Source organism: Ambystoma mexicanum, chromosome 5p (genome assembly GCF_040938575.1).
Source record: "Ambystoma mexicanum isolate Mex_15411 chromosome 5p, UKY_AmexF1_1, whole genome shotgun sequence".
NCBI lineage: Eukaryota > Metazoa > Chordata > Amphibia > Caudata > Ambystomatidae > Ambystoma > Ambystoma mexicanum.
The window spans coordinates 451160667-451177147 of NC_090930.1; positions in this window are offsets into that span (position 1 = coordinate 451160667).

The following is a 16481-nucleotide window of genomic DNA, read 5'->3' on the forward strand; positions in this document are numbered from 1 at the left end:
CCCCAAAGGTAAAAGCCAGCTTGTATTGGTCCTCCCTACTGACAGGCACAGTCCAGTATCCATTGGTCAGGTCTATTGCAGTGAATACCTGTGACCCCTGGATCTGGGCCAGCCCTTGGTCAATGTAGGGCAGAGGCCATCGGGAAGTATGGACCCGTTTGTTGAGCTCCCTGAGGTCGGCGCAGAGTCTCCACTGGCCGTTTGGCTTCAATATTCCCAGCACCGGATTATTGAAGGTGCTGTGGACTGGACGGATTATTCCCCGGGACTCAAGGTTCTTAATTATTTCAGTAAGGGACTCCATTGATGCGAGAGGCAAGCGATATTGCTTCACAAACACAGGAGTCATGCCAGGGTCCGTGGGGATTGTTGTTGTGTGGATGTCAGTGCGACCACAGTCATATGAGTCAACCGCAAAGAGATCTTGGAAATCCAAGAAAACTTGTTTAAACTTTTGCTTTTGTTCCAGAGTCACACAGGCATCAGCTAGGTTGACTCTCTCTTCCACCATCTGCCTGAAGCCTGGAAAGACTTCTGGTTTGGCTATCTCCGCGGCCTCCTCCAGCTGGGTGGAGAAGTCCCTGGTCAGAGTGCTGATTTGGACCGGAGGCTTCAGGTGGGCAAGGCAGCCTTCATGAACCTCGAAAATCACCTCATCCCTCCTGAATTCACAAGTCACATCTTCCTTACCATAAGGGCAGGAAGTGTACACCAGGAAGTTCCCCCCATGCCGGGTAAAAATCCTGTCTGGTGTTGTATTGTCCTCACTGTCACTGTCAAAACAGTCCTTGGGGATTGGTCCTAACAGTTCATTTACTAAGTCGATGGAAAAATGTCGGTCATCAACCGCCATTCCAATAATGGTGCCTGCGGCTAGAGTAATACTCTTTAAGTCGCTGTTATCCACCTCTATTGGAATGGTGTCATGTTCTATGTTGACTAATGGTGTTCGGTTTACCCCCAACCCTTGCTGTTGGAGAGAAGCATTTAGATGTATGTAAGCATCAGGGTTTTTCAACTCTTGTCCCCTTTTAACTTTCACTTCCAGGGAGAATTGTCGGGTCCTTTCTGGGATGGTGACTTCCTCTTTAACCTGAATTTCAACTGCATAAGGTAGCAATTGAGCTGACCTAAATGCTTTTTCTGGATCATCAAAGCCCATGGGATTATCCGCTAATCGGGACCAAGCTTTGAAGTTTATTAGGTCCAAACTAATGGCAAAGCGATTGAGAATGTCACTGCCTAAGTAAAAGGCGGCAGGGATGTCTCGCACGACCCAACAATTATGGACAATGCTCTTGTTGCCAATGGAGATTTTGAGCATACACCTGCTTGGCAGGAGATGTTTGGAATTAGGTGCTTCCAGGTCCATTTCCCATTTGTCTATCAGTTTGAAGGTGGGAATGGCTGGATCTTTTGGAAGTTGGCGAAACATGGCTTCGCTGATGAAGCTCTTACCGTTGTTCACACACACTCGAGCGAGAACAGAGTCCTTCCCATCATTTAACTGAACAGGGATGAACAACTGCTCTCCAATTTGCTGAATATCAGCCAGGCTTTGAGCTGATTTCACATCTTTCTGGACTATAGGAGTGGGAGTTTCAGATTGTGGATTGGTATAGAATTTCAAAGTGTTTCCTTCCAGCGTGGAATACCACTTTAGACTGGAAGGAAGGTTGATTTTCAGAAATAGAGAGGACCCCCCATCACCAGTCTGTTGTCCTACTGCTATGACTGTCACGTCTGGAATTTGGCTATTCTGGAAGTGAAATTCTACTTGGTCAGATTTTTGTTCAACCATGTGGCAGGTGCGGTTTAAACTGGTTGACACACTGTTTTAATTTTATTGGTCGGCTAGTCTGGGTCCAGAGGACCTTGTTTACGCAATCTATTAGGGGTGACAACCTTCTCAGGAGGTCATTCCCTAGTAAACAAGGGGTGCCCTCTGGGGTCACAACTATGACCGGGTGTTTCAACTTGTGTCGCCCGATCTTAATGTCCAAATCTGCAGTCCCCTCAACGGGAATTTCCTTCCCGTCAAGGTTCTGGAGTTGTCCAGGAAGAGAGGTGAGAGGAATTTGGTAATTCTCTCCCCTTCCTGCATTCAGTTCATCAAAGGCCCTTCTGGACAGAAGGGTAGCTTGAGATCCAGTGTCCACCAGTGCCAAAATTGTACCCTGTCCCTGTACTTGTACCGGGGCATAATATCTTCCCTCCTTCTCCTCAAGGGGGCACAGATAATGTACATTTTTGGACAACTGGTGGGCTAATTTTCTGGTTTTGGACATCGCGAGAGAAGAATTTTGGGCAGAATTCTGTGGAGAGCCTTGGGAATCTGAAAGAAAAATTTGGCAACTGGAGATCAGAGCCATTGTGGGTTCCCCTGGTTCCAGTTCTGGGCCGCCCCCCCCTTTTTGGAGGCAGTCCCCAGTATGGGTTTGAACCCGGGGATTTTCTTGCTGTTGGTTCTGGGATGAGATGGTGGGCGGCGGTAGCTCAGTCTCCACATCTCCCCAGTCTGGATTTGCATTCCTAGGGACCCATTTTTCTTTGGGAGGAGTTCCCCCCTCTCTGAAGGAGAAGATCCTTTTCTCAGGATCCTCTGAGGATCCCTCTCCCTCAAATTGGAAGATCTGTACCTCCTCCTCAAACTGAGTCTGTTTGGGTATTTTGTTTCTCCTACCCCCCCTCTGCTCCTTAGGAGGCAGACTTTCAGGGGCAAGAGATTTCGTTTCCGGTTCCTGGGTTTCCAGGGGCTGTTTACAAGTGAGGAAGGAAGCTTCCTCCAAGGCTTTACACCCCCCTTCCCTTTGTGCCTCCTCCCTGGGAACCGGTGAGTTATCGGAGTGCTGCCCCCGTCATTGTTCTGGAGCACCAGGTCCAGAATTGGGTGCGTTCTGCGCCGGCACGCCCATCTGAGGGTTCTGCTGAGCCCTCAGTATGTGACCCAGATCCCGCGCCATGTTTTGAACCTGGCGCTCTAACTGGGAAACCCGCTCAGGCTGATACGGGGCCCTGTTTTCTCCCCTGGGCTGATCCCGGGAAGGGTAGCTGTCCCTTCTTTGGTAGTACCCCTGGTTGGGAAGGTTTGGGTACCCCTCCACCCTTGGCCTCCCCTCTCCCGGATTCAGTGGTCTGGGCTCAGGGAATTGGGGAAAGAAGGATGGATGGTTTTGGGGCTGAAAGTCGGGTGGATATCTGGGGAAAAAGTTCTGCCCAGGGTTTGGTAAATTTCTGCCCTCCGGTGGGAAGTTTGGAGGGAAGTTCCCTGGGTTAGGTGCTTGGCTGGATCCCCCCCCTTGGGCTGGAGGAGTCCACACATAACCCAGGATGGGTCTGTTACCTTTGTAGCGAGGACTTACATAGTCAGGAGAGCGAGGGACCCCATTTGTGGGGCTGCCTCCCTGGCTCCCTGTCTGTGACTGGCCCGAGGACCTTCTGGGCCTAGCATTATTAGGTGCAGGTAGGTTTTTAGGCCCCCCCATCTCCAGATCCAAAACGGGGGTGACCTTTACCTCTGCCACCTTGACAGCAGCAGGGGTGCTGTTGGCTTTGGGGTTTTTCTGGGCATTGCTTTTATTTTCTATGGGCTTCTGCACCTCATAGATCCGGGTAGCCTGTTCAATGACCCAGTCTAAAGATCTTTTCTCATGAAAATCTCTCACGAGCTGGGTCATTATATATTTGGGCAAGGCATGGAAAAACGTATTGACAAACTCTCTACTATCTGTGCGCACCCTTCTGGTGGTTTGCGCAAAAGCACGCTTTAACTCCTGCACAAATTCTCGTGGGGCCTGATCCTCCCCACATTGCAAATTGTAGGCCGCCTTGCGAGCCTCTTGAGGATTTCTGTGAACAGAAAAATGTTTCAGGATGGCCGCCTTATATGTGGACCATCTTAAATGATTTTGGTCCTCCAGCCCCGCAAAGAAACTGGAGTATTCCGGGGAGAATGTCCACTTTACATATTGAATACAGCTTTGGCTGTCCTTCAAATGGAAAGTCTCCATCATTTGTTCAAACAACTCTAAGTGCTCCCAAACAGAATACTTAGCGTTCTTATGGTAAGGCGTGATGACGCTCCTGATCGCCTTAATCTGCTTTAAGGGGTCCTTAAGCAAGGCCCTTTTTGCCTTATTGGCCTTTTTGGTTCGGGTAACCCTTGTCCATTCTTCCTCGGACTCAGAGGCACTGCTCCCAGAGGTTCCCGTCTGTTCTTCCAGGTTTTCCCGGATTCTGCGAGCCTGGGAATGGCTGGCAGAATGTGGGGACCTGGTCTCCTGTGTCCTGCGCAGTTCAGAGGAGTCTTCAGATTCCTCCTTGCTGCCAGGATTTGATGGGTACCCCCTCCACTGACCTAACTGGGCAGAGGTTTTCAGGATGCCCTTAATGGGCCTACTCTCCTGGGGTTCCCCACTGAACTGTATTGTACTTGGGTGCCCATACCCGGATGCCCACCCCTCCATTCCTGGATGGTACTGGCCTATGAGCCCCATGCTTCTGGCTGGATAGTAATCTGCCATCCCTGTGGCCCTGTGCTCATGTGCGCCAGGGGACATGGGGGTGGCAGAGTCCAGGGACTGAGAGGTATGAGGGCCTCTGGTACTAGGGCTCCTGAGGTTATGCTCCGGAGTTTCCATTTCCCAGCGAACCTCATCTCTATCCGCCCCTGCTCCCTGTTGCAATGCAAGAGCCTGCATTTGTGCCTTCAGTTCCTCAGTTAAGGCCTTACTCGACTCTATCAGTCTCTCCTGCATCGCTACCTGCTGTTGGAGCCTATCATTGTGCTGGCAGAGAGCTTCATTCTCTCTCTGTGTTTCCTGATTGGTCCTGGAGAACTGGGCCAGTCTTTGCTGCAGGAGGGTTACCTCCTGGGCAATGTCCCTATTGGCCTGCTCCTTTCTTGCTAGAGCATCCTCCACCCTTCTGGTGTGCTCTACCAAGTTCTGGTTTTCTTTTTGGAGGTCACCCAGCCCCTGGTGGGCCAGGTGATTTTCTTCCATTTTTCTTTTTAAATGGCAGACTTCCTGGCCTAAGGCGTCTCTTTCCTGACTAAGAGCCTGCATTTGTGCCGCCAGGTCGTCCCTTTGCCTTTGGAAGGCACCAGCTTTCTGGCGCTCCTGATCAAACTCTGCCTGGGTATCCAGGTCTTTCAGAATCAGTTTATTGCTCTCCTCCTTCACTCTATCTAGGTGGCCTTGCAGGGTGACTACCTGCTCAGCACATGCCCTATTGAAGTCTAGCTGTTGCTCCAGCTTTTTCTGGCTTTGCAGTAGGGAGTCCAAACCTTCTTGGTGTTCCTTCTGCAAGGCCAGAAATCTGGTATCCTGTTCTGACTTTTCCTTTTGCAGCACATCCATATCCTCCTTTATTTTAGTGATGTACTGTCTGGTCTCATTTTCTGACTCCTGGCTTCTGTGCAGCCTTTGCTCAGAAGAGTCCAGATCAGATTGGGCCTTCTCTAACGCCATCTGTTGCCTTTTTGCCAGATCATGGCTTTCAACACATCTATCCTGCATGTCTCCCATATATAGGTACAGGTATGCTGCTATCCTGGCAATCTTATTGTGTTCCTCTTTGGCCTTAGGAGCCATATATAGTTCACTCAGGGCCACGTGTAATGGACCCTGATCTCTATATATATCTGACCCTGTTTCAGTGACCTGTTGCGTGATGGCCTGCAACCAGACTGTTTGGTCCTGGTGAGTCCATTCACCTCTCACAAATAGTTTGTGTAAGAAGTGCTCTCTGGCTATTTTCATATCTACCAAGGTCGTCATTCTAGAGATTGGTCTCTGTCCTGACTTACAGAAGTTTGTATTTTATTTTTGCAGAACAGAACTTTTCTTGGAGTGTCCCTTTTGAGGAATGCTTCACAGCGTAATGCAGCGTGGTGATCCGACCGGATGTATGTATCCCGTCAGTTAGCACACTGTATTAAGCTGCACAAATGGTATTCTAACCCAACGTCTCGGCTCGAGCCCCCAATTTGTGAGAGGATTCAATTCAGCACTACAGCTAAGTTAACGCCTAGTCTAGAATACTGAATGAAAACCCTTATTGATATATCTTTAGGTCCAGTTCATGCGTTCTGGATGACTACCCCTATATAACACCCCTCTCTTGGAATCCCCCTGACCCCACTGAGCCAAGAAGTAGTTCTGTTTTGCAAGTTAAAAGGGTTTATTTGATAATTTAAACAATAGATATATATATGACACTTTATAATAAATTAATAATTGAATAGCACACTTAATCTGATATGATAAAGATCAACAATGGAGAATCTGGCACTAGCACACTTCTTATAATCACTAATGAGTTGACATGAAATGGATAAGGTAGCACACTGGTAAATAGGAACAAAAGTATAATGTGGTAGAAGATGCTTTATGTAAGCTCAGGTGGATGCAATATTCAATGGATGCAGTACAGAAAATACTCAATATGATTTCAACCAAACAATGTAATCACTTTTCTCTGGCTATTCACTCCCCCCCCTCTTTATGCAATGCAAGGAAATGGGAGGAAACACACAGTTCTCAGAAATGCAATCAATGTAATTCAGTTCAACCCAGCAAGCTTAGACAACAGAAAACAGATAGGAGTTTTGAAAACACAAGCCCAAATGCTTTGATATGTGCTAGCAATGGATGAGAAATATGCTAAATTTGCTTTTAATTCCCTTTCAGAGGTTCAGGGTGAGTGGTATCTAGTTAATATTAGTCCAGGCTCACACTAGCAATGATGCAGGGATAGTTAGCAGGTTAAACGAATTTCTGGCAAATGGAAGGCAAACAGCAGCAGTTTTTACATGTGAAGAAATTTGCAAATCGCAGTAAAATTCGCGAATGCGTGTTCCGCGATTGCGGTAAAACTATAAGGGGTAGGAATGCGGTTCTTGGTGCGATTCAAAGCTACGATTCTAAGCTATCAGAGGAAAGTTACTGCAAGTCTCTAGCCCAAACGGTCGCGGAGATATGAGCGATTTAATAAAGGTCGTTTTTGGGTTTGCAAATTTCAAAAGCTCAAAATGACAAGTGCAGCTTGCAACTAGCAAATCACAAGTGACAGCTTTACAAGTGACAGGTGACAGTTAGGAGACAGTTCTACTTAGATTAAAATAGAATTGAATTATATTATTTTAACTAAGAGATTGGTTCTGCACAGTTTTCTAGGTACTCACACTATATTCTTGGATTAAATGGGCCTCATCACGGATCTGGTCAGGGTTTTAGACTGGACTCTGGTCTGGTCTGGTCTGGCCTCTGCACTTCACAGTGATCTGGGTCAGCTCTCTCTGCTGGTCTGGGTCTCTCTGGGTACAGCACTGCTTTCTCTCTGGTCTGGTCTCTTAGTTCTGGATAGATTGAAGTCTCTAGTTTGGCTTTCTGGAGGTTGATGGAGGTAAGTATGGATTTTTCCGGCAGAGCGTCCCGCTGCAGATGGATTTGGAAAGTCCCTATCTGTCCTGTCTGTCTGCTTTTATGTGTTTAGAATGTGGGTGTGTTCTAGCATCACTAACCCTACCTCTCTCTCAGCTTCTAATTGGTCAAACTTCCATTTATCATTTGATTGGGGAATGAACTGTGAGTCAGAGTGATGTCATTTTACAGCCTGCAGAAAGTCCACTCCTCCTGTCAACTTACACACAAATCTAGATTTGAAACAAATACATATTTGCAGAGGTACATATTGTTTTAAAATCATATGCACCCATCATGCATTACAGGAGGTATACCCTGTTCAAACTCTGCTCTTCCTGGGAGCTTGCATTCAGAACTGGCACATATTTCACTTTTTAACTGATTTTGCAATTTCTGACATTGACCCAACTTTACATACATGTGCGCAGGGAGTATGGACATTAACTGAAGAAGTTTCAGATTTTTAACATGCATACATTTAGAGTAATATCCACTTTTCCGCTAAAACCCCCCTGAACACGCCACCGGGTCGAAAAACCTCTTAAAATGTGGGCAGAAAAATCACAAGAATTATGGTGTCCTTTATAAAATTTTCACATGTCCGCTCTATGAGTTATTCATCTTTTTAAAGTTATGTTCTGGCTCCAAAGGGGTGTGGTTTACCCTCAGCACAAGGTTGAATTTCTGGTTAATCCAGTTCTGCCAAGCCAGCTTGCTCTCACAGGCAGTGCTCCTCCCAGCTCCTGCCAAGAGGAAGCTACAATTTACGACTGCGGTAATAAAAACCTTTGCCTGAGTGAAGAGGGCTTTGTTCACTCTCTTGCAGAGCACAGATAATTCAATTATCAGATAGATGGCATATCCTTCGTGTGGGCAGCAAAAGGAAGGTTGGCCTGGGAACACAGTGGTGACTCAAATTTCCCTCCTGATGGGGGTAGTTGCCAGGCAGAATTCAGTTCCTTAAGCCGGGTTTCAGATAAAATGTCACTTTTTGTTCCCCAGTTTCTGCATTCAAATAAAACTAAACATTTTTACATATGCAGCTAGAAGGCTGATTCTAAGTTTAAAACTATGACATTTAAACAGTTACAAAGGCATGTGACACCAAACATAGCTCACTCATTTAATCTAAACATTTTCGATTTTAGTGTCTTTAAATCCAGTGCAACTTAAACTGCTGACTCCATAGCAGTTTTGTTATAAGCATTGTTTTGGGCTCTTCATTTCCCAGATTTTGTAGGCACACAACACTCCATTCTACCAAATGTCTGCTGGTGTCCAGTGAGTTTTTAGATGTGTTGCAATGTTTAAAATAGACAGTTTGAGCCTGCCTTCAGAGAAACACAGGGTGGTTTTAAACTGCCGGCTTTTGGATAGTGGTGAGTACTGGTACTGCACCCATTTTTGGGATTTAAGAAAATGAATTCCCAACAGTTATGGGTTTGCTTTTGGCAATCAGCATTGCCACTCCCAATGGTTTCAGACTACTGTGCGGGTAGTCCAATGGTGGTTTTAAAGCGCTTTGAAGCTAACCGGCGCTACTGTTTTTCCTTTGGCAACCCATTTCCCTCATGGCAACCCAGCCTTTCATTCTCGCACTGGTGGGTGGCAAGTGAGGCAACCATTTTAGTGTGCGCACAAACTGCGCAGCTTTCCTGGATTTCAGCGCACATGTGGGTTTTCCGCCATCTTGAATTTTCTAAGCCCACAGCACCAAATGTTGCAGCATGATAGCTTAAACGTGGGTCAGGACACCCAACACACTCTAGCAGCCATCATACCTAAAAAATCACTAATGGACTTAGCAGTTTCTCGCAAACTATCTTGGTTCACTTACTGTTTCCTCTGGTGTGCTCTGAGTAGATTTCTCTTCCTTTCACTCTTGATCTTAGAAGCATGGATATGTTCTATCACTAATGTTCACTATCGTTAATGAATTTCTACTTCCACTACCTCTTGTAGACGCACATCTGCTGTTGCATTTCAGTGAGCTTTCTGTGCTTTTTCCACAACTCTTGTGCCAGAGTTGTTTTCAACCTCTGCACCCAAGTATATTTTAAGAATTGTAACTATCTTTGTTAAGTTCACAAACGTTGGAGTGCAGACAACTATTTTCATTTTCATGTTAGATTCTTTACACATTTTATTCTCCCATTTCTGAACCTCCAATAGGGGAGTTTTCTTAGTTTTGTACTAGATATTACCAACAATGATGTTTTATTTCTGTTCATTCTTATTTTATCATACCCCAAGTACTCATTTAAGAGTTCAAAGATCTTTGAAGGCCAATGTATGTCTTATCAAAGAGAACAATGTGGCATGCAAACATCAATACCAAAATATGAATAGATCCAATCCTTGGTGGGAAAGCAAGACATGTAGTTATACACCCCACCAGATCTGACAAATACAAACTAAAAAGACAAGGGCAAGAACACAGTACTGCCTGAGTCCCAAAGACCTTGATATTGGAGCTCCTAATTTACCATTAGTATTTAATCTAATTTGTACCACGGTATAAGAGTGTAATTTAATTAGTAGTTTTGGCAGACCTCCTTCGATCCCCCAATCATATAGTTTATTCCACGTATAGTTATATCAATTAGATTTAATATCAAAGTTAAAGTTAACTTGCCAGTTTTCCGAAATTTCCCCTTCAATAAATCATTCAATTTCTCCTCTCGAATGATATTACCCAAAGCCCTGTTTGTATCATAGATCTTACTATTCAATCTGTTCCAGAAGATACAGGGATTAAATGTGGCAGCTCTCGCCAAAATTTCTTAGCTGCCGCTATCATTCAGGCTGTGGTGGAGACACTTCAACCAATTTCGGTATTACTACTTCTGTTTTTTATTTTTCTAATTGTTTCCTCTTCTATATTTTTGTATCTTTCCAAAAGAATTCAATACTCTCTCCCCTATGACCTGAATCAAACCAATATATTATTGGAAATTCATCTTCTCCCCATGCATCTGCCCCTGGTCTCCATGGTCATCATTAATAGCCCATTACAATTTTTGATTGTTCTTTCATATGCTTCTCACTGGGAGTGAGGCCCTGTTTCCACCCTCCTGGCCATCTGTTGTTCTCCTGCACATGTGGAGTTTGTGCCTGGCTGCTGACCATTCCATTAGGTAGGTGCACTTTCTGTGCATTACTGCACCTCCCGGGGAATTATTGAACCTGAAAAATCGAAATTTGAAAAAAAAGAAGAAAAAGAAAAAGAGAGGAAATTTGCATAATATTGTTGGAAAGCACTGTTTTATTTGGCATTTTCATCGTGCAGCCATTTTATGAGCGTTTTAATGCCTGGAGCTGCATTGCTATTTTGAAAGCACTCGTTTTTTCCTCCTATTGCTGCTTATTTGACAGTTTTTGGCCCTTCCAAGATGGCCACCGTGGTTTTCTTTGTTGTGTAGACAGGCTGTGCTGAATCACCTCTCCCTGTGCTGCACTCCCATTGGTTGCTGAGTGTTTTCTTGCATCCAATCAGGGACCGGCAGGCTTCAGCCGGCCCTCTCAGCAAGGCCCACTGGCTGGAACTGGTTTCTTTCATCTGCTTCTCACTGGGAGTGAGGTCCTGTTTCCACCCTCCTGGCCATCTGTTGTTCTCCTGCACATGTGGAGTTTGTGCCTGGCTGCTGACCATTCCACTAGGTAGGTGCACTTTCTGTGCATAACTGCACCTCCTGGGGAATTATTGAACCTGAAAAATCGAAATTTGAAAAAAAGAAGGAAAAGAAAAAGAGAGGAAATTTGCAAATATTGTTGGAAAGCACTGTTTTATTTGGCATTTTCATCTTGCAGCCATTTTCTGAGCGTTTTAATACCTGGAGCTGCATTGCTATTGTGAAAGCACTCGTTTTTTCTCCTATTGCTGCTTATTTGACTTTTTTTGGCCCTTCCAAGATGGCCACCGTGGTTTTCTTTGTTGTGTAGACAGGCTGTGCTGAATCACCTCTCTCTGTGCTGCACTCCCATTGGTTGCTGAGTGTTTTCTTCCATCCAATCAGGGACCGGCAGGCTTCAGCCGGCCCTCTCAGCAAGGCCCACTGGCTGGAACTGGTTTCTTTCATCTGCTTCTCACTGGGAGTGAGGTCCTGTTTCCACCCTCCTGGCCATCTGTTGTTCTACTGCACATGTGGAGTTTGTGCCTGGCTGCTGAACATTCCATTAGGTAGGTGCACTTTCTGTGCATTACTGCACCTCCTGGGGAATTATTGAACCTGAAAAATCACAATTTGAAAGAAAAAGAAAAATAGAAGAAATTTGCATAATATTGTTGGAAAGGACTGTTTTATTTGGTATTTTCATCGTGCAGCCATTTTTTGAGCTTTTTAATACCTGGAGCTGCGTTGCTATTTTGAAAGCACTCATTTTTTCCTCATATTGCTGCTTATTTGACTGTTTTTGGCCCTTCCAAGATGGCCGCCGTGGTTTTCTTTGTTGTGTAGACAGGCTGTGCTGAATCACCTCTCCCTGTGCTGCACTCCCATTGGTTGCTGAGTATTTTCTTCCATCCAATCAGGGACCGGAAGGCTTCAGCCAGCCCTGTCAGCAAAGGCTCTCTTCCAAGGCCCCTGTCTGCTCTCTGTCCGCTTCCATAACGCTAATTGGGGTCCTCCCTGCACCTTAACCACAATGATGCGGCCACCTCTCTCCTCTAAGAAATCTGGACTGCATTGACTTGGTGTCCAGTCAAATGGTCGAAAACAAAGGATTGAATGACCATTTGATCGACAGTCAAATGATCGAAAAAAAGGTTGAATTTTTTTATTTATTTATTTATATATATATTTTTGTTTGGGTTGGTAAAAAAATATTTTTAATAAAGTAAACGGAGGGTTGGGGGGAACCCCCCATAATTTAAAAAAAAAAAAAATTGACCCTTTTTTTCGATCATTTTACTGTCGATCAAAAGGCATTCGATCCTTTTGTTTTCGACCATATAACTGGCAACCCCTTGACTTTGCCACCTCCAGAACTATGTGTTAGTTCCCTCCTTATGGACTCACTTCTACTGCCTTTGACTATCACTGTTCTTTCTGCTTGTTGCTCCCATGTTGTCATCTTGCTGCGCAGTGCTTCCTAAACCCTTTGCCAACATCCAATTCCAAGATTGAAAAAGTCAAATCTTGCTGTTTTTGCTTTGCTCTTAAAAGTCATATCTTGCTGTTTTTGCTTTGCTCTTAAAAGTCAAATCTTGCTGTTTTTGCTTTGCTCTTAAAAGTCAAATCTTACTGTTTCTGCTTTGTGCTAAAAAGTCAAATCTTGCTGTTTTTGCTTTGCTCTTAAAAGTCAAAACTTGCTGTTTTTGCTTTGCTCTTAAAAGTCAAGTCTTGCTGTTTCTGTTTTGTGCTAAAAAGTCAAATCTTGCTGTTTTTGCATTGCTCTTAAAAGTCAAATCTTGCTGTTTTTGCTTTGCTCTTAAAAGTAAAATCTTGCTGTTTTTGCTTTGCTCTTAAAAGTCAAATCTTGCTGTTTCTGCTTTGTGCTAAAAAGTCAAATCTTGCTGTTTTTGCTTTGCTCTTAAAAGTCAAATCTTGCTGTTTTTGCTTTGCTCTTAAAAGTCAAATCTTACTGTTTCTGCTTTGTGCTAAAAAGTCAAATCTTGCTGTTTTTGCACTGCTCTTAAAAGTCAAATCTTGCTGTTTTTGCTTTGCTCTTAAAAGTAAAATCTTGCTGTTTTTGCTTTGCTCTTAAAAGTCAAATCTTGCTGTTTCTGCTTTGTGCTAAAAAGTCAAATCTTGCTGTTTTTGCTTTGCTCTTAAAAGTCAAATCTTGCTGTTTTTGCTTTGTGCTAAAAAGTCAAATCTTGCTGTTTTTTCTCTGTGCTAAAAACGTCATATCTTGCTGCCCAGTGCGAAATTCTCTGTATTTTGCTTGTATACTGTTTCTTCTCTGTAACTTGCCAGCCCAGTGACCTCACCACTCTCTTTTGTCTCACACCTACCTGCCTTAGTCCCCCCAGTATCTCCATCCTCTCCTTACTTCCACCCCAATGGTGCTTTCTGTTTCTCCTATCTTCTCCAACTGCTTCTCCATTAAATATCCTTCCCTTCTAAGTCTGGTAGGAAGAAGTTCAAAAAGGATATCTTGGCCTCTAATCCTGGTCTTCCTATTGCCGACACCTACTCCAATGCTTCCGCCAGACAGACCCTTACCGACATCCTCTTTGTCGTTCCTTCAACAGATCTATGGACTCCTCATATAGTCTCTGTGCTCTGCCCTATCTCCTCCTCTCCCATTAATGGTGGCACTCGCTGGGAAGTTCTCATGGCTTCCTTTGACTCCTCTAAAGTCATCATTAATGTCTACCTAAATGGCGCTGTCATGGTCCAAGGCCCTCAGGCCAATCTCCTCCTCTTTGATAGGCACTTCCCTCGCCTCATCAATTTCCTATCATCTCCTGCTGTCCCCTCCTCTCCCCCCTTGGCTACCTTGCCCTCTCTCTCCTCCTCCTCCTCTGGCCCCCTAGGGCTCTTTCTCCTCCGCAGGGCGTACCTCTGATCTGTACCCCTCCCCGGAAGGTCTTTAAGGCTGGCAACCTTCTTCATATTGCCACTCTCAACTCTCGCTCTGCCGTCAAACACTCCTCTGACATCTGCCACCTCCTTGAAGAACTAGACCTTGATGTCCTTGGTCTTACTGAGAAATGGTTCACGGCCAGCTCTGTTACGAGCTTTGACACTCTCCTCCCTGATGGCTACAAGATCCTCTCAGCACCCAGATCCTCCCGGTCCAGTGGGGGGTGTAGCCCTGATCTTTCCTGAGTGGATTCCTGCCTCTATCATTCCCACTCAGACCTACTTCTCTTTTGAATGCCTTGTCTGTAGGCTTTCTCTCTTGCCTACCCATTCTCTTACTGTGGTTACCATCTACCGGCCTCCTGGTCAAATCACCTAATTTCTCTCTGAGTGGGCTGACCTCTCCTCCTCCCTCCTGGCCTCTACCACTCAACTCCTCCTCCTCGGTAACCTAAATATACATTTAGACTCTCCTTGCTCCTCCTCTGTACTCTTCCGTGACCTCTGCCACTCCCTCTCTCTGTTCATCCTCCCCTCTGGCCCGACTCACTTCGCAGGGCACACACTCGATGTCTTGATCTCCTCTGACCTCCCACTCTCCATCCCTCTGACCACTCCTTTCTCCTGGAGCGATCACTCCCTCCTCTCATCTCATCTCTCCCTCTCTTCCCCCCAAGCCATGCCTACCCCAACACTGCCACCTACCTTCTCAGACATCCGGCCCATGAAGCATGTGTCAGTTGAGGCTTTTGCTGCCACTTTCTCTCCCCCCTCCACCTTTGGCTGTCTCTCATCCTGATACAGCCCTGTCTCTGCTCTACTCTTCAATTTCTGATACGCTTGATGTTCTTGCCCCTGTCATGAGAGTCCGTTTGAAGTCCAAAGCCAAGTGCAATTCCTGGTATGACTCTGACCTAGCTACACTTAAACATAAGTGTAGGGCAGCTGAGAGGAAATGGAGGACTTCCTGTTCATCTTCTGACAGACTGGCCTGTCGCCTGCTACAAAGGCAATACTGACTCTCTGTCCTCACCAAGAAGAGAGTCCACATTCAAGCTCGTGTCTCTGCGGCATCTAACCACTCGGCCAAACTCTTTAAAATCTGCAAGGAGCTGGCCAACCCTGCTGCAGTCTCTACCCCTCCTGTTGCCTCCCAGGCTCTTTGCAATGCCCTTGCCTCTCACTTCTCACTTCATTTAAAAAAACCCAGGACATCCTGTCCACCCTCTCTACCCACACTCCTCCTCTTCCCTCTCCATTTGTGCTTGCTGACCCTCCTTTAGCCACCCTCCCACCATCCTTCTCGTCCTTTCCTCTTTTCACCCCTGACGAGGTTGCTAGACAAGTCCGATATATGAAAGCCTCTTCAAAACAGGTTCATCTCTGTTCCTCTAAAACCATCAAGGACCACATTGACACCCTCGCTCCGGCCCTTGCTGATTTTTGCAACCACTCCTTTGCCTCTGGATCCTTCCCCTCCCCTCTGAAGCACTCCTTTGTGCATCCTCTTCTCAAGAAACCCACAGCTGATCCTTCTTGTCCAGCTAACTATCGCCCAATTTCCATTACTCCCTTTCTTGGCAAACTCCTGGACAATTTGGCCATCTCTCAGCTTAACCTTCATTCCAATTCTGTTGGCTGTCTCCATGACCACCAGTCTGGCTTCAGAGCTGCCAGAAGCACGGAAACTGCTCTCCTAAACATCTGTGAAGATCTGCTCACCAACCTTGACTCTAACATTCCCTCTGTCCTCATCCTCCTCGATCTCTCTTCTGCCTTCGACACGGTCAACTTTACCATCCTGCTCAACCGTTTGTGTGAAAACCTGGGTATCACTGATCAGGCTCTGGCCCGGCTGACCTCTTTCCTCTCAGATCGACCCTCCCAGGTCCAACTTGGGTCCTTCCTTTCATCTATCTTCCTCTCTACCTCTGGTGTTCCCCAGGGGTCTAACCTCTCGCCCTGGAATTTCAACCAATACTTGGCAACTCTCGCCCACTGCATTGCCATTTTCTGCTCAAATTTCCAGTGCTACGCTGACGACACTCAACTCATTTTCAGGCTGCCCTCGGCCACCTCCTCTCCCTCTTTCATCTCTGATTGGCTAACTGCCATTCAAGATTGGTGTGCCGCCAATGATCTTTGTCTGAATGCCAGCAAGACGGAGATCCTCCTCATCGGCACACCTTCACCATACTTTCCCCTCATTCTCTGGCCGGCCTCCCTTGGCCCTCCTCCTATTCCCACCTGCGAGGCTAAGAACCTCAGGGTCATCTTTGACTCCACCCTTTCCTTCTCCGCCCACATATCTGAGGTCTCTAAAAAGTCAAATTTCCGACTGCACCTCCTCAGAGGTACTCTGCCTTTCCTCTCCTTCCCCCAGAAGCTCATGGTATCTCAAGCTCTGGTTCTCTCTAGCTTGGACTATTGTAACAGCCTCTTTCTAAATCTACCTGCCTCTACTCTCTGCCCTCTGCAACTAATCCAGAACAGGACTGCAAGACTTGTCATTGGCCTCAAGCCC